The sequence below is a fragment of the Myotis myotis genome, unplaced genomic scaffold, assembly GCF_014108235.1.
Source record: "Myotis myotis isolate mMyoMyo1 unplaced genomic scaffold, mMyoMyo1.p scaffold_m19_p_1, whole genome shotgun sequence".
Classification (NCBI taxonomy): Eukaryota; Metazoa; Chordata; class Mammalia; order Chiroptera; family Vespertilionidae; genus Myotis; species Myotis myotis.
In genome coordinates this window covers 209,286,298-209,310,792 of record NW_023416313.1, presented here as the reverse complement: position 1 = coordinate 209,310,792, position 24,495 = coordinate 209,286,298, and the positions used below count along the sequence as shown (strand labels likewise).

Sequence of the window (24,495 nt, the reverse complement as noted above, 5' to 3'; positions counted from 1 at the left end):
ATGAATATTAGTTATCAAATACCTGGTATGTGCCAAGCACAGTGCTAAAGTCTTCATAGACACCTCCTCTTTCATTGCTCACCAAAACCTCTGATGCAGTGTATTATTATCCCCATGTTATAAATGGGGGCATGGGGCTCAGACATGGACCCAGGATCACAGCAGCTAGGAGTCAGCCCCAAGCCTTCCGACAACATTCCAATGGGGCCTTTTTATCTTGGGATATTGTTCCCCTTTCCTCTTCTTTTGTTTTCTTATCTGTCAAATGGACTAATAGAAATAACTAATTTATGTGTATAATTGTGTAGATTAAAAGGATTCTCGGGAGTATGATCTCATTTGAATCTCACAGCAACCTGATCAAGGTAAGATAACACATCTTCCAACCAGATCTTCTCTAGGTTCTCACCCCTGTGTTCCTGGTATGTGACCTCCCTCTGTGCTGGTCACACCCCTGCCTGCCCTATTCCGCCACCTGTGGTCTCTATCCATTTGACAACACAGGCTCGCCCATCCCTCATCTTCACAGCTGAGGACTGACCCGGGAGAGCGTGATGTCAGCTCTTCAGTGGAAGGAGAGGAAGGACGTGAACCAGGAGAGCCTGCTGGCATTGTGGAGCGAAGGGCTGGAAAGCTCATGGGGAGGGGGGGAGGGGGTGCTGGGGCAACTGCACAGAGTAGAGGACCTCTGCCCAGTGTGCTCGGCTGCTCCCTGCCCTGTGCTTCCCGTGAACCTTCTGCGCATCTAAGCTACACTTCGTAGAACAATTCCTGAGCCTCCTCACGAGGCACTGAGCTGCTCAGTGACCCTGTGTTTCTTTTTACCCACAAAATGTTCTGGCACAAAATATCCATTTGACAACAAATGAGTCTTGCTCTGGGGACACCACATTACAAGACAGTGATGGCGAACCTATGACACGCGTATCAGAGGTGACACGCGAACTCATTTTTTTGGTTGATTTTTCTTTGTTAAATGGCATTTAAATATATAAAATAAATATAAAAAATATAAGTTTTTGTGTTACTATGGTTGCAAATATCAAAAAATTTCTATATGTGACACGGCACCAGAGTTAAGTTAGAGTTTTTCAAAATGCTGACACGCTGAGCTCAAAAGGTTCGCCATCACGATTATAGGCGAACATTTAGAATGCCATTACCTTCTACCAATTTCAAGTTCAGTGAAAGGTCACGGGAGGGAAAGATCAACATAAACGGGGGTGGGGGGAGTGGGGGGGGGTGGACTAAAGGCATTAATGACATTAAGAGGATTGAGTTGGAAACAGGAAATCTGAATAAAGATTCTTCAACATCAATTCAGCATCTGATCAGCAAGATCTCGCACTTGGAAGTGTATGTGATGTGTGAGAGGGGGATGTTGGAGGGGAGAAGGGAAGGAGCCAGGTCCTTGCAGGGAATTACTCTTGTTCCTTCTTTTCAGCCTCATCAAGACCAACCCTTTGGGGGATTAAAAATGGTGGCAGAGCAGGAGAATGCTGCACGGACATGCTCCCAGGAACAAGCTGGAATTACAACTGACATATGGAAAGGCTTCCTGAATAATCAATGGAAAACTCACAGGAGAGAACCCTGATACCTAAGGACCGAAGGTGGAAACCGCATAGAGACTGGTAGGAGGGGCAGAGGTGCCGATAGGGCCGGCCGGGCACCCACAAACAGCAACTGAAGTCCCAGAAAGATATCTCAGCTGTGGGGGGTGCCAATGAGAACTCTGGGATATAATCCAGAAGCTGGGCTCCCCAGCAGAGAGCACCAAACTGAGGAGGGTAGCCACATAACATCTAGCTGTGAAAAGCAGTGGGGTGCTGTCTGCCAGGGAGAGGCAGCTGAAAGTTCAGGCACCCTCTTAAAGGGCCAATGCACAAAAATTCCCCGTGGAGCCATTGACCTTGTGCTCTGGCAGAGGGAGGGTGAAGTGGACTGGAGCTGTGAGAGCAGAACCCAGGACTGGGGACTCGGGGGATAGAGCTCAGAAGGCAGACACCCCAAGTTTCCTGGGCTGAGTCATTCCCTCACCCAGCGGAGGACATCTTTCCCACAGAGACCTCTGCCCTGCCTGGGGAGAAGACAGTCGACACACCCTATTGGAAAACACCTTGCCCTGAGGCCAGTTAAGAGATTAGAAGTAACAGTTAGCCTCCAGGCAGAAGCCACTGCCCCACCCTGTTGAAAAAATCTCTCCCTACACCTGAGGACGATTGCCTGGAGCAATTCCAGTCAGAATGCTATTAGTCTGTAGACCAGTGGTTCTCAATCTTCCTAATGCCGCGACCCTTTAACACAGTTCCTCATGTTGTGGTGACCCCCAACCATAAAATTATTTTCGTTGCTACTTCGTAACTGTCATTTTGCTACTGTTATGAATCGTCATGTAAATATCTGATAGGCAGGATGTATTTTCATTGTTACAAATTGAACATACTTAAAGCATAGTGATTAATCACAAAAACAATATGTAATTATATATGTGTTTTCCGATGGTCTTAGGTGACCCCTGTGAAAGGGTCGTTCGACCCCCAAAGGGGTCGCGACCCACAGGTTGAGAACCGCTTCTGTAGACAGAGGAGGTCTCTGGAGGCTTTAAGTCTTAGCCTGAAATAATTAATCAGAAACAACCTTTAACAATGTCCTGCACTAGTGATTGAGAGGTATAGAGGATCTACCTAAAACATAGTCACAAAACCAGACAACCAAAGTGAGGAAACAAAGAAACAATCCCCAAATGAAAGAACTAGCGAAAGAATAGATAAATGAAGCAGAGATAAGGAATTTATCTGAAACAGAGTTTAGAATAATGATGTTAAAGATGCTCGACAGTATGAAAAAAGATATAGTAACTATGAAAAAAGAACAGTCTTATATAAAGAATGACATAACACCAATAAAGAACACATTGGAAGGAATACAGATTAGGGGAAGCTGAGGCGAATCAGTGAATTAGAAAACAGAGTTGAAAATATTACTCAATTAGAGAACCAAAAAGAAAAAACAATTAAAAAACAGGAGGACAGCTTAAGGGAGCTGTAGGACAATGGGAAATGTAACAATATTAGAATAGTAGGTGTGCCAGAAGAGGCAGAAAGGGAGAAAGGAATAGCGAAGGTGTTTGAAGAAATAATGGTATAAAACTTCCCTAACCTGCTAAAGGGAAAAGTCACACAAGTTCAGGAGGCAAAGAGAACCCCAAACAAGAAGAACCCAAACAGACCCACACCCAGACACATCATAATTAAAGTGACAAAAATTAAAGACAAAATCTTAAAGGCAGCAAGAGAAAAGAAAACTGTTACCCACAAAGGAGTCCCCATAAGGCAGACACCTGATTTCTCATCAGAAACTCTTCAGGCCAGAAGGGAATGGCATGAAGTACTCAAGGTTATGGAAAGCAAGGATCTGAGAACAAGATTACTATATCCAGCAAGGCTATCATTCAAAATAGACCGTCAAATAAAGAGCTTCCCAGACCAAAAAAGGCTAAAGGAGTTCATCACCACCAAGCCAGCATTACAAGAAATGCTAAAGGGATTGCTGTAAGAGATTGCTAAATAGAAGAAACAGAGAGAGAAACCTAGCCATACAGAATTAAAATGGCTATAAATAAGTACCTCTCAACAATAACCCTAAATGTAAATGGATTAAATGCTCCAATCAAAAGGTGTAGGATAACTGAATGGGTACAAAAACATGACCCAATTCTATGCTGTCTACAAGAGCTCCACCTCAAAACAAAAGACACACACAGGATGAAAATGAAGGGATGGAAAAAAATTTCCATGCAAATGGAAAAGACAAAAAAAAGCTGGAGTAGCAATACTCACATCCAACAAAATAGACTTTAAAATCATCATGCTAAGCAAAATAACCCAGTCGGAGAAAGATAAATATCATATGATCTCACTAATTTGTGGAATATAATGAACAACATAAACTGGTGAACAAAAATAGGAGCAGAGGGGGGAAAATATACTAGAATATAATAGAAGTAACCCTGTTATTTGCAGATTTTTAATATTTCCTACAACTTTTGTGATATCATACTATGTTATTACAGTTTTAGTAATCTATATATATAAAACCCTAATATGCAAATAGACTGAACAGCGGAACAACAGAACAACCAAACAAGCATCACTATGACATGTGCTGACCACCAGGGGGCGTGCACAGAACACGGCAGACGTTGGCAGCAGGCGGCAGAGTGTGGAACATGGTGGGCATCGGCCGTGGAAGGATGATGGAGCAGGTGAGTGGGTGTGCCAGACCAAGGCGGGGCACCGGTTACTGTCATTGGGGTGAGCCTCTGGTGGTTACTGAAAATTCTTTGCTCCCGTGCTCCATGCTCGCACCTGCTGCTGGTGCCCAGCACCGGTCCCAATCACTCAGTGCCATTAGTGGGTGTGAGCAGCAGCTGCTGGCCCCAATTGCCCCTGAGGGCTTCTCCACCTCCCCCTGCTCCTGAGGGGCGATTGGGGCAGCAGCCACTGCTCGCACCCGCTGCTGGCCCCGGCCCCATTTGCCATTTGCTCCATGCTGTCAGCAAGTGGGAGTGGGGCTGCCAGCAGACAGGACCAGGAGTCGCGGCAGGAGGGGGCGGGCGGGGGCTCAGAGGATGGGCTGAGACCTGCCCCTGTGCCCACCACAGCCTCGCAGCCCACAGTTCCTTTCAAGGTGCACAGATTTGTGCACTGGGCCCCTAGTATTATAATACTTAAAATCCTTTTATTCTTGAAATATTAGTGTTTATTGCCTGTATTATTATTATATGTAAGATCATTTTTCTTGAATACTTGGTATTTATTGAATGTAACATTATCATATTTAAAATTGTTTTTCTTGAGATAGTAATGTTTATCGCATGTAAAAAAAAATTTTGAAATAACAGGATACTGAAACATTAAAAAGAAAAAAGACCAACCCTTTGGATTTGGGCCAACATTGTCTGCAATCCTTTCTCTTTCCAGAATTCCACGAAGTGCTGGGTCCATAAATATTTGTGGAATGGGAGCACCTTGCCATAAAGACAAAAGTAAACACTGCGTTATAGACACAAGTTCATTAAGAGTTCATAGAAAGGAGAAGGGTGGGAGCAGTGAGATCTTACTGAAGAATTTCTAGTGGATTTAGGCTTGAGCTGGGCTGTGGGGCATAAAGACATAGACTGTCCCATTCCCATGCCCTGCAGTATTTTTTCAAGCTGCCAGTGAAGACGGCTGTAGTCCTCTAAGCCGGCAAAAGCTACACTGTACGTAGAGTAGCCACTAGCCACACTTGACTATTTAAATTTAAATACAATTTAAAATTCAGTTCTTCACTAACCGCATAGGAGTGGCTAATAGCCACATGGGCTTGGGGGCTTCCATATTGAATAGCTCAGTTAAAGAGTATTTCCGTCACCACAGACTCTTTCATGGGACAATGCAAATCTAAGGAGTAAATCCCCTCTGGGTTGCTGAAGATGAGAGCGTGAGGGGGGTGGGGGGGGGGGTAAGGCAACTTTTAAATATTTTTTTATAGGTTCTTCTGTTCCTCCACACTTTCATACTTTTAGCTACTACTCTTTAGGATTTAACTAATGTGTCCTTCAGTGATGGTTTCCGCACTCTCAGAATGCAGGACGTGTGTATATTTACATTTTTTGATTAATTTTAGAGAGAGAGGGAGAGAGAGAGAGAGAGAGAGAGAGAGAGAGAGAGAGAGGTTGTTCCACTTATTTATGCATTCATTGGTTGATTCTTATATGTGCCTGAGGGGAGATGGAACTCGAAACCTTGGCGTATGGGGATAATGTTCTAACAACTGAGCTACCCAGCCAGGCACCACAATAAATTAAGAGGAGTGTGTGTGGCGGGGGGAGACCTATAGGAAAGTGGTTACATACTTGCTTTCAAGACATTAGTGCAACCAAAGTCAAATATGAACTGTGCTATTATTTCTACTCATTGTCTACCCAAGTGTTTAGTGGGGGCCCTTTTGTGAGGGATGGACCAGAGTTCTGGTGGCACCCTGATTGATAATGGTTGTTTTTAGTCTTTAGAAAGGTTCGGGGCAGATGGGAGAAAATGCCAGGAGGAATAAAGACTATGGGAGAAGAAATGGAAGGTGTGAACAATTTCTAAAAAATATATTTTATTGATTTTTTACAGAGGAAGGGAGAGGGATAGAGAGCTAGAAACATCAATGAGAGAGAAACATCAATCAGCTGCCTCCTGCACAACCCCCACTGGGGATGTGCCCGCAACCCAGGTACATGCCCTTGACTGGAATCGAACCCGGGACCCTTCAGTCCGCAGGCTGACGCTCTATCCACTGAGCCAAACCGGTCAGGGCAGGTGTGAACAATTTTAATTCCCGACAATCCCTCTCCACTCTCATTTGAACCTTTTCACCGCAGTATGGAGTGACCGAGTGTGTCTTCCAGATGAAAATCTCTCCATCCTCAGAACTGATATCGCTTGCCCACACGTTTTCCCGGACATGTGGACGTCCGTAGGACAGCGGTTTCCTGTATTTCTGAATTAAAACACGCAAAACACTTTGAAAAGTGCCCACAAATAACATGCGCCATAGAAACAGCGTGGTTGTTATTGTTAGCATCATTATCCAGCCTCATTTCCCCAGCAAGGTATAAGTTCCTTGGAGATGAAGATATCATCTTTCTTTCTCGCTGTTAAACATTTGGTAACGTGATCAGGACCTTGGAGAAGCCGCTTTGCGCGCCCAGGTTGGACCACATAAAAGTCGTGTGTAATAGTCCGACCGGAGTCCCCAAGCCCAATTTGGTACCCACTGTTTACAAGCCTCTGCCGAGTCCTACGCCCTGTTTAGAGTCAAAGTATCAAAACGAACAGGTAGTCAAACCCCCAGGTAGGAGTGCAGCCGGAGGAGCAATGATACCCACTGCCCAGCATGGGCGCGGGGTGTGGGACAGACTCCATGGCGACCCCCACCCCCGACAGCCCCAGGCTACTCGCAGAGACGCTTTTCGCCCCTCCCGCGCCTGAGAGGCAGGCCCCGCGCGGCGCGGAGAGCAGGACCGCGGGCTCAGCGTCCGGATGGGGCTGCGAGTGCAGCCGGGATGCCAGGCTCCGGCGCCAGGGCGCTGGGAGAAGGTCGGGGCGGCGCGGGGCACCACCCACGGCTCTCGGCCGCCCAATCAGAGCGCGGCTCGGGAGCGCGCGGCGGCCAATCAGGAGCGGCGGGAGCGGCGCCAGGACCGCGAGCCAGCGGCGGCGCTGCGATCCGAGCGAGCTCTGTGGGAGCCGAGCGCCGGGAGGGGATCCCGGGCCAGCGCGGCCGGCTCGCTGCGGCCACCTTCCGCCGACACTCGGGACCCTGCGGGCGGCGTCACCGGTAATCGCGCCGCGCCCCGCGGAGGGAGGGCGAGCGTGCGGGCGAGGGGGCCCCGCAGGTGGAGCGGGCGGGGGGCGGGCCGGCCGCGAGGTCCTAGCGCCGCGGTGCTTCCCGGGCCCCTCGCGCCCCGCGTCTGCCTCGGCAGGTGTCCCAGGGTCCCCGGGAGGCGCGGCATTTCCACGCGCCGCGAGCGTCCAGGAGTGGGAGCCGGGGAGGGGAGTCGGTCGAAGCGGGCGGGGGTGTGGGAGGAAGACCCCTGCGACCCCCGCATTCACACTCAGACCCTGTTTGCCAGCGAGTGTCTTCCCCGACATCTGGGTCCCGGGACGGTTTCCTTGTCCCGACTGGGGAGGCGACAACAGGTGTCTCCGGAGACGGTGCCCCCCCCCCCCCGCCCCGCTCCTGGAATCCGGCTTTGGCGGTCCTCCCCAGCTTCGGGGTGTCCCGAGGCAGGACCCCAGCCAGGACTCTCAGGCGCGCTGCCCGCTGGACAGCGCCCAGCGGCCTCCTGGACCCGCGGACCCCGCGTTTGGATGGAGTTTCTCCGAGTGTTGCCAAGCAATTACGCGGACACCCGCCTCTGGCTGGCTGAAGAGTTGACGATGAGAGTGTGTTTATGAGTGAGTGAGTGTACAGCGTGTGCGTGCGCGTACAGTGTGTGTGAGTGTACAGCGTGTGCGTGTGCGTGTGTGTGTGTGTGTGTGCGCGCGTACAGTGTGTGTGAGTGTACAGTGTGTGTGTGTGTGTGTGTGTGTGTGTGTGTGTGGCTGGGCTGGAGATTTGAAGATGGGAGTGTATTAGTGAGTGAGTGAGTATACAGTGTATGTGTGTGTGAGTGTACATTGTGTCTGTGTGAGTGTGTGTGTGTGTGTGTGGCTGGGCTGGAGATTTGAAGATGGGAGTGTATTAGTGAGTGAGTGAGTATACAGTGTATGTGTGTGTGAGTGTACATTGTGTCTGTGTGAGTGTACAGTGTTATTGTGTGTGTGTGTGTGTGTGTGTGTGTGTGGCTGGGCTGGAGATTTGAAGATGGGAGTGTATTAGTGAGTGAGTGAGTATACAGTGTATGTGTGTGTGAGTGTACATTGTGTCTGTGTGAGTGTGTGTGTGTGTGTGTGGCTGGGCTGGAGATTTGAAGATGGGAGTGTATTAGTGAGTGAGTGAGTATACAGTGTATGTGTGTGTGAGTGTAATTGTGTCTGTGTGAGTGTACAGTGTTATTGTGTGTGTGTGTGTGTGTGTGTGTGTGTGGCTGGGCTGGAGATTTGAAGATGGGAGTGTATTAGTGAGTGAGTGAGTATACAGTGTATGTGTGTGTGAGTGTAATTGTGTCTGTGTGAGTGTACAGTGTTATTGTGTGTGTGTGTGTGTGTGTGTGTGTGTGTGTGGCTGGGCTGGAGATTTGAAGATGGGAGTGTATTAGTGAGTGAGTGAGTATACAGTGTATGTGTGTGTGAGTGTAATTGTGTCTGTGTGAGTGTACAGTGTTATTGTGTGTGTGTGTGTGTGTGTGTGTGTGTGTGGCTGGGCTGGAGATTTGAAGATGGGAGTGTATTAGTGAGTGAGTGAGTGAGTGTACAGTGTGTGTGTCTGGCTGGGATGAAGAGTTGAAGATGGGAGTGTGTTTATGAGTGAGTGAGTGTACAGTGTGTGTGTGTGTGTGTGTGTGTGTGTGTGTGTGTGTGTCAGCCCTTACTGAAAAGGGCCTGCGGGCTGTAAGTGAATCATTAACTGTGGTTTGGGCAGCTGCTGGCCCCTGCCTGTCTCTTCATGTCCGTCATGCCCTCTGTGCCTCACTCTCCTAATCTGTAAGGTGGCAATAATGACTGCACCCACATGATAGCGTTTGTTCTGAGGATTACATGAGGCAGCACCTGAAATACATCGGGCACTGCACTTAAATACTCAGTTATTGCTGGCTCTTATTTACTATACGGAGTGGATGGTCTTTTAAAGCGTAAATCAGAGGTGTCTAGACTGGCCCGGTGACCATTTGGAGCTCCAAATAGCTTTCTGCACTGGAAGGGGAACCATACTATTAATGTTACTGATGGCATCATTGAAGGGCAGTGTATCCCTTGAGGGGACTCCATTGGAATGGTACGAGTTAAATGGAGTCCAACTAGTGTCTTAGAAAACCCTTGTAACACTTGAAAAAATTGGTATGAATGTTGTGTGAAGAGAATATCATGGTACTTTGTTGAATGCTTGTCTTTTATTAGTGTGGCTGATTTTGGGGAAGAAATTTGAAGTTTCTTATACTTTGTCCTCCTCCCTTAAACAAACAAGGAGAGGGAGAAAGGAGAGGAGAGAGGGAGAAAGAGAGAGAGAGAGAGAGAGAGAGAGAGAGAGAGAGAGAGAGAGAGAGAGAGAAAACAAAGCCTAACCACAAAACAAAACTCCAGCAGCTCCTGGAAGTCTAAATTGCAGTTGCCACTTGACGCGGTTTTCACATGTTTGACCTGGGTGGTCTGGTTCAGTTCTTTGCCACTGTGTCACTTTCCTTTTCTTCTTTAATCTGAAGAGTCAGAGAAACATTTGACGCCATTCATTTTTCTTTTTAAAACCTGAAATAACAGGATGTAACAAACCCTTTTGGAATTCTGAGCTCTCTGCTACTTACCTTCCTACCCTGTGACAAACCCAAAAAACCTTCCTTCGCAAAGCTTCCTAGGGCCATGTACTAAATGGGAATCTTCTTGTCTTTCCACACCGAAGTACCCCCATAGCTTGAGAACTGGGAAAGGCACAGACAAAATGCCCCAGTTCTCCTAGGGCCAGGGTCGGCAAACTATGGCTCACGAGCCACATGCGGCTCTTTGGCCCCTTGAGTATGGCTCTTCCTAAGCCTTAGGAGTACCCTAATTAAGTTAATAACAATGTACCTGCCTATATAGTTTAAGTTTAAAAAATTTTGCTTTCAAAAGAAATTTCAATCATCGTACTGTTGATATTTGGCTCTGTTGACTAATGAGTTTGCCGACCACTGTCCTAGGGTTTCCTGGGCCTTTCCCAGGAGCCTTAAGAATAACTGCATCTTCTTAGAGAAAGTGATTATCTTCTCAGGGGGTAGGAAGCCCACTTCCAGATGCAGATTTTGCAAGTGTCAAATGAATTCAACAGCTCTTTCAGTTGTTACGAACTAGACTTTCACTCTCTCTACTAGAGTGGGAGGATCTGAACGCTTGCTGCGGGAGGAGGGAGAGAGGGGTGGGGGGCAGGGGAGGATTGCTCAGGTCAGAGCCAAAGCTCCACCTGGTGAGAGATCTGTCTCTATGGCTGATGGCTGGGGGAAACCTGGGCAAGTTTGCTTTTCTGAGCCAAAGTCTCCCATTCTGTGAAATGAGGACTCAATTTCTTTTCTCTCTCTCTCTCTCTCTCTCTCTCTCTCTCTCTCTGTCTCTCTGTCTCTCTCTCTTTCGAAGAAGAGTTGTTTTAATGAATGGAAAGGCCCTAACATAGATCCAGGGACACAGTTACAGGTCTGTAGCATCCAGAGGAGGTCCTAAAGGTAGGAATGATCTTTTGTACCTGGGAAATAAAAAGATATTTGAGGGGCTAAAACCTGAACTGAATATAGAATGCTGAGCCAATCTCTTATGCAGGCAGGAGGGAGGTGGGATTGGAAAGAAGGGTAGAGCCAAGGAGTGAAGACATTCCAGACCAAGAGGATATAGGAGATCAAAAGTACTCTAATAGTTTAGGCTGAATAGTGGCCCCCAAATCTCAGTGGCTTAAAACAGCCAAGGTTCATTTCTCACTTATGCTGGATGTCCAGTGTACATCACTTGTGGTTCCGCTTCTGATCTGTCTTCATTTTGGACCCACTGAGGCTTAAAAAATAGCTTCTTTCTGGGACAATCTGGATTTCACTTACGGGAAAGGGAAGAAAGAAAACATGACCGAACACATAGGGCACTGTGAGTCCGTCCAGACCTCACTTTAGCTCTCATGCTATTGGCCAAATAAGTCACATGGCCAAGCCTATAGTCAGTGGCCTGGGACAGTATAATCCCCCTGCAGGCAGTGAGGTGTCGCCAAGGAGGAAGGGAAGTGCAAAAGGCAACATAGCCGGGGGAGTGGCCCAGAGACAGATGACCAAAGGCCTGGGCCAGTGTCAGGGATTCGGACTGTATCCTATGGGCTGGGAGCAGCCACTGAAGATTTTAAGCCACTGAGGGTTTGACATCAGATTTTAAGGCCAAGTGTAAGCAGAAGATGCTGAGGGCCTGACCTAATACAGCAGCCTCAAATCTCGCTCATGGTGGACTTGACTTGACGTTCCACTATTAGAAAGTGATTTAGTTGTCACTTGAGTGGTTTGTCTTGTTTACGAGTCCTCTCCTAAAATGCACACGTTCTCTCATCTTAGAGTCATCCTATATAATAAAAGCATAGTATGCAAATTGTCCCCTCCATCAGTAGTTGTCTGGGAGTTTGACCAGGGGCCAGGCTGGCCGGGGGAAGGGAAGGAGTACCCGGCCGGCAGCCGCTAGGGACCCTACCAGTGCATGAATTTTGTCCACTGGGCCTCTAGTTATTTGATAAGATCATCTACAGCAGCAGTTCTCAAACTTCAGCATGCATCAGAATCACCTGGAGGGCTTGAGAAAATGCAGGTGCCTGGGCCTCACCCCCAGAGTTCCAGAATCAGTAGGTCTGGAGAGGGGCCTGGGAGTGAACATTTCTGGGCAAGCTCAGGTGATGCTGATACTGCTGGTTCAAAGGCCACACTTTGAAGACCACAGAATAAAAGGGTAAATTGAGACATGGTGGAGGGAGAGACCTGAACAGAGGGCCTTTGGGAAGGGAAAAGTCTGGAAGGTCTCAGCAATCTCGACGGGCACATTTGCTAAAGGCTGACTCCGGCCAGAGCAGTGGGGTCTGTAAGAGTGATAGTCTCTAGGTGCACGTTAAATTGCAAATGCAATTCTCAGCTCGAGGAGATGAAACAGCTCAATTTTATAGACTTTGAGTACAAGGAGAGGAGAGTGCTGCTTTTATCCCCTCCCTTTGTCATTCTGCCCAACTCCCCATTCTGTCATAGATACACACCCTCTCGCCTGGCTCTGACCTCTCACTCAAGCCTGTCAGTGTAGTCCAATCCTGACCCATCCCATTTCTTGTCGTCCCCGTATTAATTTCTGGAGTTGGGTTAGCCCACCACTGGGTGTATTATTTGGCTGCATTTTAAGAAAGTCAGACCAAGAAATTTCTTACTTCACTTGAGGTCACCTTTGTAATGAAACCTGTGTATCATGTGATCATGCAAATTGTAACCAACCCTCCCCCTCCCATCCCCCTCTCTCCTCCAGCCCCTCCCCTCCATGAGAAACCAAAATTGGCCTTGGTTTGGCTTTCACCAGTGGGTGGAGCAAGTCGCAACAATTCTCTTAACTGTGACTCACCACTTCTGTAATGAGAGAGCATTCCAAGAATGGACATTAAGGACAAAATATGTTGGTGTGTATAATATGACACAAGAAACAAAACATAGTGTTTGTTTTCTTCTTACTGTATGTTTTTCAACCCTGGATGTGGCCAAAGTTTGAACTCTACCAGGGCCCAGATAATTAGTGAAATGCCTGCCCAGCAGACACCGTATGAATGCATGAAATACTTTCAGGGTCAACATTATTTTGAGTGCTGGCTAGCAGGTTACAATGTTTGTTTCAAGGTGGGATGAATGTAAATTGGTCCATTGGGGTGTGGATAGGATACACTAGGAATTCTACACGTTAGATTTGCATAAAATAAGACATATCCTGGTGGTCCCAAGCTATAAAATGAAATCAGTGAGATTTGAAAAGACCCTTTTCTTGATTGAGATTTGACAGGAAAATGACACTTTAAAGGTGTGCTCTTGGAGACAGGAAAATTCCCTAGGATTCTGTGTGCTGCCGGAGTGGGGTGAGGAGGCTTGGAACCAATACCACTATCCTGGAGGCCTGAGGCCAAGCCCATGGATCAGAACTATTCGTTTTCCTCTGGGTAATTTTGTATGATTTTTCCTCTCCTGCAGGCTGGGCCTTAGTGGTATCTTCTCTTGGTCAATTCTGCAGTGAACTACCATGGTTCCCTCCATCTCAGATCACCAGGAAACTTGGTCTGAAGTTTCAAAAGATATAGCAAATAAAACCCTAGACAGGAGTGAGAGCCCTTGAGGGAAAGGACTGACACTAGCCCGGAGGGATTTAAAATGCTGAACATATTCATTAGAAAATGTTACAGCCCGACTGGTGTGGCTCAGTGGTTGATAACCTAAGAACCAGGAGGTCACCGTTTGATTCCCGGTCAGGGTACATGCCTGGGTTGTGGGCTAGATACCTGTCAGGGGGGGCAGCCTATCAATGATTCTCTCTCATCATTGATGTTCCTATCTTTCTCTCCCTCTCCCTTCCTCTCTCTGAAATCATTAAAAAGTTGTTACAATTTCTGTTGGGTAGCATTTATCTGGCAATTTGACACGTAAGAAATATACATATCAAATCACCAGATAAATAGTATCCTCTCTATATGTTTACTAGAGGCCCGGTGCACGAATTTGTGCATGGGTGGGCTCCAGCTGACCCCACATTAACCTGGACTTGTGCTCCCAGGTGGCCTCACTAGCAGGTGAGAGATGGTCATTGTCCTTTGTGATACATAGTCACACTGAGGAGTGTGAAGCTACTTTGCAGATTGTTAATGGTCCAGGAAAATCTTTGCAAGGTGGCTTCATGCAAAGGGCATCGAGCATCTTCTGGGAGCAAGGCTCTGAGGACAAGGCTGTGAGGAATTCAGAGAAGTATAATGCTTAGTGTTCTGATACAGCCTCTAATCTGAGAGAAAAAGGCCATAATATTTATGCAAATAAGTAGCAGTTAAATAGCAGTGTGGCCAACAGTAGGCAAATAATCAAAGGACACGTCACTTTGTTATGAATTCAGAAATGGGGACTCTTTCTTAGATTGTGCTGGGCTGGCAGGGTTCATGGAGGTGCAGTCACACTGGATTGGAGGGAAGAGTAAGATTTAGGTGGAACAAAGGGTTGTAGGGAATGGACCTAAATTTACTGTGGCTCTGACGGTCAGCACAGGCTTGTCCCAGGTCTGTGAGGAGACATCTGGAAGGAAGGAGTCAAGGAGGAGAGAAGGGAAGTCTGAGCACCCCCCCGCCAATTGTTTTTTTTTTTTTTTTATTAGAGAGAAATGAAGGGGGAGAGAGAGAGAATAAGATAGAGAAAGAGATATGTGAGAGAGATACATCGATTGGTTGCCTCCCCCACGTGCCCTGACTGGGCATCAAACCTGAGATCCTTTGGTGCATAGGTTATGCTCTAACTACCAAGCACACCGGCCAGGGCATGTCTGAGCTTCTTAAAGTCTTTCTTTTGTGACTGCCATCTGACCATCTAATTGGCATATTCTGCCTGCTTGCCTCACGTCCTGACCAATGAAGCCACTGAGTGATTCATTAGCAGATGAGCAACCCTGGACTCTAATTCGACCTTCCCATGTTCCTTTTATTAATAGGATGCACTTTGGAACTAATGGTGTCAGACCTCTTTGTAAATAAAATCTAATCCCACCATAAACTCTGTCAGACTGGCAGGCAGTAGGTCTCCTTCCACTTGCAAAATGACCTGGGAAGGTCAAGCACCTGGTTTAAAGTCTTGCAGGAAGCCTCTGGCAGTTCTGTATCCCACCTTTCCTGACATTTGGTGATGCCCAGCTTAAGTGGCTTTGCAGGTCTCCATAGGGAAGGTGATGCTGAGAACTTGGAGCCCCTGGATTCTAGTTAGGATTTTCTCCCTTTACATTAGACCCCACGGAGGCCCTCCACTCTAAGTCCAGAAGGTCCTCGTTACTTTTAATTTTCAGGGGATATAATTACACCTGTCCCTTCAGGCTAAACCCTGGCTCCCCTTGAAAGAAGGTATCATTTTAGTGCTGTGGGTCTGTGCAAGCACACCATCTGAATGAAATGGCATTGGCAGCCCTTTTATGCCAAATGTCAGTTAACATAGAAGGGCTATCAGTAGCTTTCAGTTGACCTGAACTTGGAAGTGAGACACTACACTCTACCAGCTTCATAGAATCACTCCATTGGTTGCCTTCCTTTTGAAGTTAGCTAATTACCTACAAAAACAAAAAGTGAGATGAAAACATTTTATTTCACCCTGCCACTGTGGCTCAGTGGTTGTGCATGGACCTATGAACAAGGAGGTCACAGTTCGATCCTAGTCTGGGCACATGCCTGAGTTGAGGGCTCGATCCCCTGTGGGGGGCATGCAGGAGGCAGCCAGTCAATGATTTTCTCTCATCATTGATGTTTCTATCTCTCCCTCTCCCTTCTTCTCTGAAATTATGTATCCTATCTAATAAAAGAGAAACATGGTAATTAGCCATACCTCCGCTACCCTTCCCATGGGCTAATCAGGGTGATATGCAAATTAAATGCCAGCCAAGATGGCGGCCGGCAGCCAGGCAGCTTGAAGCGAACATGAAGCTTGCTTGCTTCAGTGACGGAGGACTCCAACGTTCCCCGCCTGCCACTGCCGGCCTCTGAGCTTGCAGTTTGAAACATTGTTACAAATATAGAAGCTAAACAAAACCCCAGACCTGCTTTCAGCCAGCCGGGATCTCAGAGCTGGAGTTGAAACAGTGTTTCGATTATAGAACCCAAACAAACCAGATACCTGCTTTCAGCAGTGGAGGCCTCAGAGCTGGAGCCAAGCCTCAGAGCTAAAGCTGGCCCAGAATAAAAAACAAAAGAAAAAAAGGAGCGGTTGGGAGCTTCAGTCACCCACCAGCCTGAAAACAGCCCTCAGCCCCTCACCCAGACTGGCCAGGCACCCCAGTGGGGACCCCCACCCTGCAGGGGGTGTTACCAGCTGCAAACGGCCATCAGCCCCTCACCCAGGCTGGCCAGGCACCTAAGTGGGACCCCCACACTGATCCAGGACACCGTTCAGGGCAAACCAGCCGGCCCCCACCCGTGCACCAGGCCTCTATCCTATATAGTAAAAGGGTAATATGCCTCCCAGCACCAGGATCAGCGGAGCTGCGAGGCCTCCCGGCACCGGGATCAGCATGACAAGGGGCAGCGCCCAAACCCCCTGATTGCCCTGCGGCTCTGTGTGTGACAGCGGGCGGGGCCACAACCTCCCTATCTGCCCTGCTCTGTTTGTGACAGGGGAAGGTGCCCCAATACCCTGATCAGCCCTGCTCTGTGCCTGATAGGGGGGAGCTCCCCAACCTCCTGATTGCCCTGCGGCTCTGTGTGTGACAGGGTGCGGTGCCCCAACCCCCTGATCGGCCCTGCTCTGTGTGTGACAGGGTGCGGCGCCCTAACCACCCCCCCCCCCCCCACGGGCCCTGCTCTGTGTGTGATGGGGTAGAGCCATAACCTCCCTATTGGCCCTGCCCTGAGTGTGACAGGGTGCAGCGCCCCAATCCCCTGATCTGCCCTGCTCTGTGTGTGACAGGGGGTGGTGCCCCAACTTCCCTATCGGCCCTACTCTGTGAGTGACAGGGGGGAGCTCCTCAACCCCCTGATCGGCCCTGCTCTGTGTGTGACAGGGTATGGAGCCCCAACCCCCCTGATGGGCCCTGCTCTGTGAGTGACAGGGGGCAGCGCCCCAGCCCCCTGATTGGCCCTGCTCTGTGCGTGACAGGGGGTGGCGCTGCAACCTCCCATCGACCCTGCCTTGAGTGTGACAGGGGGCGGTGCCCCAACCCCCCAATCGGCCCTACCCTGAGCGTTACTGAGAGTGGCATCGCAGACTCCTGATCCACCCTGCTCTGTGCATGACAGGGGGCGGTGCCCCAACTCCCCAATCAGCCCTGCTCTGAGCCCGACCAGGGGCTGCACCTAGGGATTGGGCCTGCCCCCTGCCACCCGGGAGCAGTCCTAAGCCAGCAGGTCATTATCTCTTGAGGGGTCCCCAACTGTGAGAGGGCACAGGCCGGGCTGAGGGACTCCCCTCCCGCCCCGAGTGCACAAATTTTTGTGCACCGGGCCTCTAGTATATATATATTTATTTATATTATAGGCCTGGTGCTTGAAATTCGTGCACGGTAGGGGGGTCCCTTCAGCCCAGCCTGCACCCTCTCCAATCTGGGACCCTTGGGGGATGTCCTAAACCGGCAGTCAGACATCCCTCTCACAATCCTGGACTGCTGGCTCCTAATCGCTCACCTGCCTGCCTGATCACCCCTAACTGCCCCCTGCTGCCGGCCAGGTTGCCCCCAACTGCCCCCCCCCCCTCACCGGCCTGTTCGCCCTGCACTGCCTTCCCTGCCAGTCTAATCGCCCCCAACTGCCCCCTCCCTGCTGGCCTGGTCGCTCCTAACTGTCCCCCCATCCCGCCAGCCTGGTCACCCCTTACTGCCCCCCCTTCTGGCCTGAATGCCCCCAACTGCCCCCCTGCTGACCTGGTCACTCCAAATTGCCCCCCCTGCCGGCCTGATCGCCCCTCATGCCCCCTCGCACCCTCCGCCGGCCTGGTCACCCCACACAGCCTGCTGTTCAGTCTTTTGGTCATCCCTCACTAACCCCCTGCTGGCCTGGTTACCCCATGCAGTCTGCTTGTTCAGTCGTTTGGTTGTCCCTCACTAATCCCCCTGCCAGCCTGGTCATAGGCAGCCATCTTGTGAGGGCGTGAGGGTTAATTTGCATATTACCGCTTTATTATATAGGATATACATACTAGTATATCCTATATAATAAAAGCCTAATATGCTAAGTGTCAGGTCATTCGTTCGTCTGTTCAACCAATCAAAGCGTAATATGCTAATGATATGCTAAGGCCACTCAATTACTAGTAAGTAATGTGCACTGACCACCAGGGGGCAGATGCTCCGACCAGTAACTTAGCTTGCTGCTGGGGTCTGGCAGATCGATTGGGACTGAGTGAGATGGGCTGGACATGCCCTGGAGTCCTCCCATGGTCCCTCCCCAGCTGGCCAACTTCCTGCGTCCTTCCCCAGCCCCAATCGTGCACTGGTGGGGTTCCTCAGCCTGGCCTGTGCCCTCTCTCAATCTGGGTCACCCTGGGGGATGTCGGAGAACTGTTTTCGGCCTGATCCCACAGGCCAGACTGAAGGACCCCACCGATGCATGAATTTGTGCACCGGGCCTCTAGTATATATATATTTTAAAAAAGAAAACATTTAATTTCTCTGCTTTAGAAATGGATTGTATTTGTCTATCTTTCCTGAGTTGAGCTTTGAAAAGGGAAAAGTTATAATATCATGGTTAAGCAGAAATGGTGAGCTTATTGAATTATACATTGTTTAAATGTTGTCCATTGTGTCAACCCATGGCCATCAACAATCCAGTTTTACTTGTGTATTTTCCTGCTATTGTCAAACATAAAGTATTAATTTTTTCTACATCATTCTTTGTCCCCACATTTCCCTCAACTTTAAACACTGAGCAGTTGAGGATGTGAACAATTTTATTATTGAAATTATCAGTCACTATGAACAGCGATCATTCATCCAGGTTTACTATATTCCAGGTCCTCTATACTACATTATCTCACTTAATGTCCACCTCAACTCCATAAGGCCGGGAACAATAGCATCTCACTTAATGGAGGAGACAGACAGAGGCTAGACTTACTAGTAAGTAATTTGTCAAAGTTTGTCGTAGACCTGGGCTTTGAAACTCTCGTCTAACGTCTTAGCTCTGTGTCCCTAGTCACTGCTGTACCTACTAACAGAAGGAAAAGTGCTCTAAAGCATTCACTGGCTCTCTGTCCACTCGGGCCACACCCACGAGGTCCTGGTGGAGGAAAACTGTCCTGTTTTGGCTGTCAGTTCACACCATCAGCAGGGCTGTTGGAGCACACTTCCTTCTCTTCCTTGCCCTGTCTCTTCTGCCTTGACTTTTTTTTTTAATAAAGTATCACCTAAAAAGGTGGTGAGTTGGGAAGTGGGAATCTGTTTGCATAAACCCCACATGTCTCAGTCACTCACCAGCAGCCTAATTGGCATGTGGGGTCCATGCCCTCTGCAGCAGCCTGTCCACATGTGCCATCCAGCACACCCCGGGGCCCGGGCACTCAAGTGCTCTGCTGCTGGTTGGTGTTCAGTTCCCAATCTATGAGCAGGCTGTGGGGAGGCAGCTCCAGGGAATCAGAGTTATTTACTGTCAATATTAGACTCGGCTGGGAGGTGTGGCTAGTCCCAGCACAATGTCCACGGGGCCAGGGGCTTTGATCACCTGTCATCTGGCTGCCCCTTTCCTGTGAAGAGGACAGAGAATGTCCATCTAGTCTTGGCCAGGCTCCTGGCAGGAGTGGGTCCTGGCCATAAGAAAGGAAGATCATATCTTAGGTTCATTTATTCACTTAAGGGGGAAGTATGTCTCATGGATGGAGCACACAGAATGGTTAAGATCTCGACTCAGGAGCCAGACTGTCTGGGTTGGAATTGTGTGGTCTTGGGCATTATTTAATCTCCCTGTGCCTCAGTTTCTTTACCTAAATAAATGGATAATAATAGCACCTGCTTCATAGGGATCTTTCGAGGATTATGTGAGGTATTTAATTAAATGGGTTCGAAAGCCCTATGAGACCAATGTCTGGGAGAGAAGTGTTACATCGTGTTTATCAAATAGTACATTAAAATAAAGTGGTAGGCGAACATTGCTTGTAGGTAGACAGTGTTATGACACGTGAAGCTCACCTAGTTACTTCAGTAAACATTTTCACGATGACTTCCATGCAAATGGAATCTTACTAACTCTACAAGGGGAAGTTGCCATTTTATTTACTAACTAGAGACCCGGGTCCCTCAGCCTGGCCTGCGCCCTCTCGCAATCCGGGACCCCTTGGGGAGGGTCTCTAGGCCTGGCTTTTCTTCCCCCGGCTGCCAGTAGCTGGCCCTGCCCCCGCTGCTGCTTGCCATCTGTGTGGCGCTGCCTCCCCCACCCCTCCCCCGGCCACTGGTTGCTTCCCTCTGTGGGCCACAGGGGTGGGGTGCAATCTCTTGGCTGGCCTGGGTCTCCCTCTGCGGGGCGATCGCTGGCTGGCCCTGCACACCTGCCACAGCATTGCCTCACAGAGGGAGGCACTGCACACCAGCCACAGCGCCACCAGCTGGGTGGCCTGGGCCTCCCTCTTTGGCCTTCCTCTGTAGGGGGATTGTGGGGCAATGGTGCCCCCCCCCCCCACACACACACCAATCACGTCACACCTGCCTTGCTTGGCATGGCCCAGTGCATGTCATAGCATGATTGTCTGGAAGGTCATCAGGACTGTCGTTTTGCTGTTCCCTCGTTTGGTTGATTTGCATATTATGCTTTTATTATTATAGATTACAGGTGACATTCAATATTATATTCATTTCAGGTGCACAGCATAGTGGTTAGACATTAATGTAAGTCACAAAGTCAAATACCCACCTGGCACCATACATAGCTGTTACAATATGAGGGAATTTGCCATTTTAAAGCATCATATGATAAAAACGTTTGTAAACTGCCGTTTTGTGTCCAGCCAGTGTAGTTCAGTGGTTGAGTGTCAACCAATGAATCAGGAGGTCACTATTCTATTCCTGGTCAGGGCACATGCCTGGGTTGTGGGCTTGATCCCCAGTATGGGGGTGTGTGGGAGGCCGCAGATCAGTGATTCTCTCTCATCATTGATGTTGCTGTTTCTCCCTCTCCCTCTCCCTTCCTCTTTGAAATCAATAAAAATATATATATTTTTAAAAACCTGCCTTTTTGTAAAATGGACATGAGGAAAACAGGAGGAAGAAGGAAGTCCAGGATGACTTGATATTTTTGAGCATGGCTACTGGGAGGGTAGAGCTGCCATCATCTTGGGTGGGGAAGGATTCCAGTGGAGCCATCTTTGGGGGAGGGAGAGTCGTGGTCCAAGTTTGGATGCGTTAATTTTGAGAGGCCTGATAGATGATGGGCAGCCGGGGAGCCAGGTGGGAAATAGGGCTAGAAGCACCCTTGCGGTGGCCCTCTTCATAGACATGATCTGCAGCTGAGGGAAGGAAAGTAGACGGAGAAGCGGAGGAGTCCTGGGCTGGACCAGGGCAGCCCAGCTCCTGTGGAAAAGTCAAGCCAGCCCTAGGTTGTTCTTCTCGCTTTGCAGGTGTAAAATGAAGTGTGGAGCTGTTGGTGCTGATCTTTGGTTAGCTATCATTTGACCTCTCTAATGTTTAGACCTCACTCAAGAGACCGGGATCCGATACCACTTGACCTCTTCCTAGCTCTCTGACCTTGGACAAGCTACTTACTCTCTGAGACTCAGTTTCCTTATCTTGAGGTGGGAACTGGTAATAAAAATGCCCATTTCAGAGGTTTGAGGGCTTGGTGAGAGCAGCTGTGTTCATCATAGGATGCTGTTCTTGTCTTATCGCTGTCAAGTCGCCACAGCTCTTGTCAGTGTCTGCGAAGGGAGGAGCGGTGACAGCTCACACATTCTCGAGCCCTTTGAATTTTCCCTGAACTGAAACCACATTTTAATTCAGCCCACACTGCTACTGTTTTCCTTCTTTTTATTAGAAATAAAGGACAAAGGTCAAGGAGATACTGTAATAAATCCCACATGCAGACGCCAGCTACTTACACTTCCTCTGTAATTGAAACTCGACATCCAGAGATCAAGTCTGGCCCCTGTGTGTGGCAATTGGGACACAAATCACAGATGTATAAGCTTTCAGAGACCTGAAAGCTGAAATGCAGAAAAATATGGGTACCCCCTGGTAATGACCATGTGCCCATATTACATACACCAGGCTGCGCCAGGTAAGAGGGGCCTCATTCTTTTCTAATAAACTAACTGATCCTCCCCCACTGCTTTAAATTCAAGTTTTACACTTGGTTGGAAAATGTATCTAAGACAGTTGGTTTCACTCAGCAAATAATATGCTTCTGAATTTTTTTAAAAAATATATACTTTATTGATTTTTTACAGAGAGGAAGGTAGAGGGATAGAGCGTTAGAAACATCGATGAGAGAGAAACATCGATCAGCTGCCTCCTGCACAACCCCCACTGGGGATGTGCCCGCAACCCAGGTACATGCCCTTGACCGGAATCGAACCTGGGACCCTTCAGTCCGCAGGCTGACGCTCTATCCACTGAGCCAAACTGGTTTCGGCGCTTCTGAATTTTTTTTAAAAAATCCCTCTCTCAAAGCTAAAGAAGAATCCAGAAATATGGACACTCAAATTCTGAAGTCTGTTTTCTCAATTCTCTAATTAGTATGTCTGCCATGTTTGCATTTATGGTTTAAGTGCTTTGAATTTGTGGCTTTTCTGTTTTGCAAGAGTTACTGTCAGGGAGAGGTCTACCAAAAGAAACACGACTATTAGTGGTGGCAGGGCCAAATATATGTAACGGTGTGGTTGGTTTCTCAATCCCTATGAGAATTTTTGGGAAGCTGTCTCCAGACAGAGGTGGTGATGTGAGGACTGAAAGCAAACATGAGAAATATACCCAAGCAGACAAATGAATAAGAAAGAGCTTCCAGTGAGTTTCTTTCTGGTCTTTCAGGTTGAGGAAGTAAAGAGAACTGGGGCATAAACAGTGGGAAATTTCCATCAATGGGAAAAAACAATAGACTAATCCTCAACCCCAAGGTGAGAGCCTAGGGAGTCACAAGGTAAAGGATCCTGCCCCATTTGTCTGTTGTGACAGCCTCCCCCCCACCGCCCCCTCTCCCTTCCTCCTCCCCCTCTTTCTCCCCCCTCCCCCCTCCAAAGGAAGCCTCACCCTTAAACAATAGCAGCGTCCCTGGGAAGCTGAAAAGGTACATGCAAAGGGAATTTTTAGAAATCAAATCATTTCAAAAAGCACACCAGTGGTTGTGCTTTTCTGTATTTTCCAAGTTTCCTTAGTGAGAGTGTATACCTTTTGTAATTCAAATATATATGCAAATACTATTAGAAAAATAAATTTAAAAGAAGGAAATACACTTACGTGTGTGGGGATGGGTGACTTGTCACCATTTAAAGGTGCTGAGTAGCTCAAATTTTAAAAAAAAATAATGAGGATTATTTTGTCCTACAAGTTGTAACACTTCCTAACATATCTGCTCTCTAAATTTACAATCTATAAAGAAGTACCCAGTGTCAACAGTGCCTGTCACTCATCAAAACCCAGGACCCTGCCCAGCCCGTGTGGCTCAGTAGTTGAGCATCGACCTGTGAACCAGGAGGTCACAATTTGATTCCTGGTCAGGGCACATGCCTGGATTTCGGGCTTCATCCCCAGTGTGGGGCTGCAGGAGACAGCTGACCAGTGATTCTCTCTCATCATTGATGTTTCTGTTTCTCTCTCCCTCTCCCTTCCTCTCTGGAATCAATAAAAATATATTCCAAAAAAAACAAAACAAAAACCCAGGACCCTGCTCTACGAAAGCAGAGTAAGCCCTCAGTCAACACATACTTATTCGATGCTCACGCTGTGCCAAGCCCACCCAGTAAGTCCCTGTTCCTGGCCCTTGTTTCTGGCAGTTGGAGACACCCTCGTGCCCTGCCTTCAGTCGGCAGTCACGAACTCGGGATGTTTCTTGTTTGTGAGGGGCCGGCTTCACAGCTGCAGCCCTGAGGCCCACGGTGGTGTTGCGGTGTCTGCTGGGTGGTTTGGGTTGTGTGTGTGTGTGTGTGTGTTTTGTTGGGAGAGGATGGCGGAGGGATTCTTAGAAAAGGGGAGGAGATACCCTCTGCAGCTCTGGAAACGGAAATGAGGAATTATCAGCTCGGGGTCAGCAGAAGCCACAGCGCCTGGCTTCCTTCAGCTCCGCTCCTCTGGGTTGGCTCTGTTTTGTTTTGAAAAGTCTGAAAATGACAGGAGCTAGATAAATTGTTCTAGGGGGGAGCTTTCAGCGGGGAGTCCAGGGGTCCCCAGGGGATTCACGGAGAGACTTTGGGAATGGCATCTGTGAAGCACTTAAAATGATTGTAAATACTGTGGCCTGTATATGTATTTTCCCAGAGAAGAGCTCTCTGGCGTAAATTTATATCCCAAAGAATCCAGAAATTCATACATGTTAAAATAATATTCAGAACCAGCTCTACCCGGCTGATGTGGCTCAGTGGTTGAGCGACGACCTATGCACCAGGAGGTTAGGGCACATGCCTGGGTTTCGGGCTTGACCCCTAGTAGGGGG

At 48.5% G+C, this 24,495-nt stretch overlaps 1 protein-coding gene across 5 annotated transcripts in view; it reads left to right on the top strand.

The window, feature by feature from the left end:
* The first annotated feature begins 7,250 nt into the window (after positions 1-7,250).
* STON2 (stonin 2) overlaps positions 7,251-24,495 on the top strand; it is a 145,598-nt gene continuing 128,353 nt past the window's right edge. For 3 of the 5 annotated variants that reach the window (XM_036314590.1, XM_036314580.1, XM_036314551.1), the window contains exon 1: positions 7,257-7,374. The gene's annotated coding sequence lies outside the window, so the exon portion shown is untranslated. Of the gene's footprint in view, positions 7,375-21,915; positions 22,129-24,495 lie in introns of those variants that run through there. The other 2 variants (XM_036314560.1, XM_036314571.1) reach the window with 2 other exon arrangements.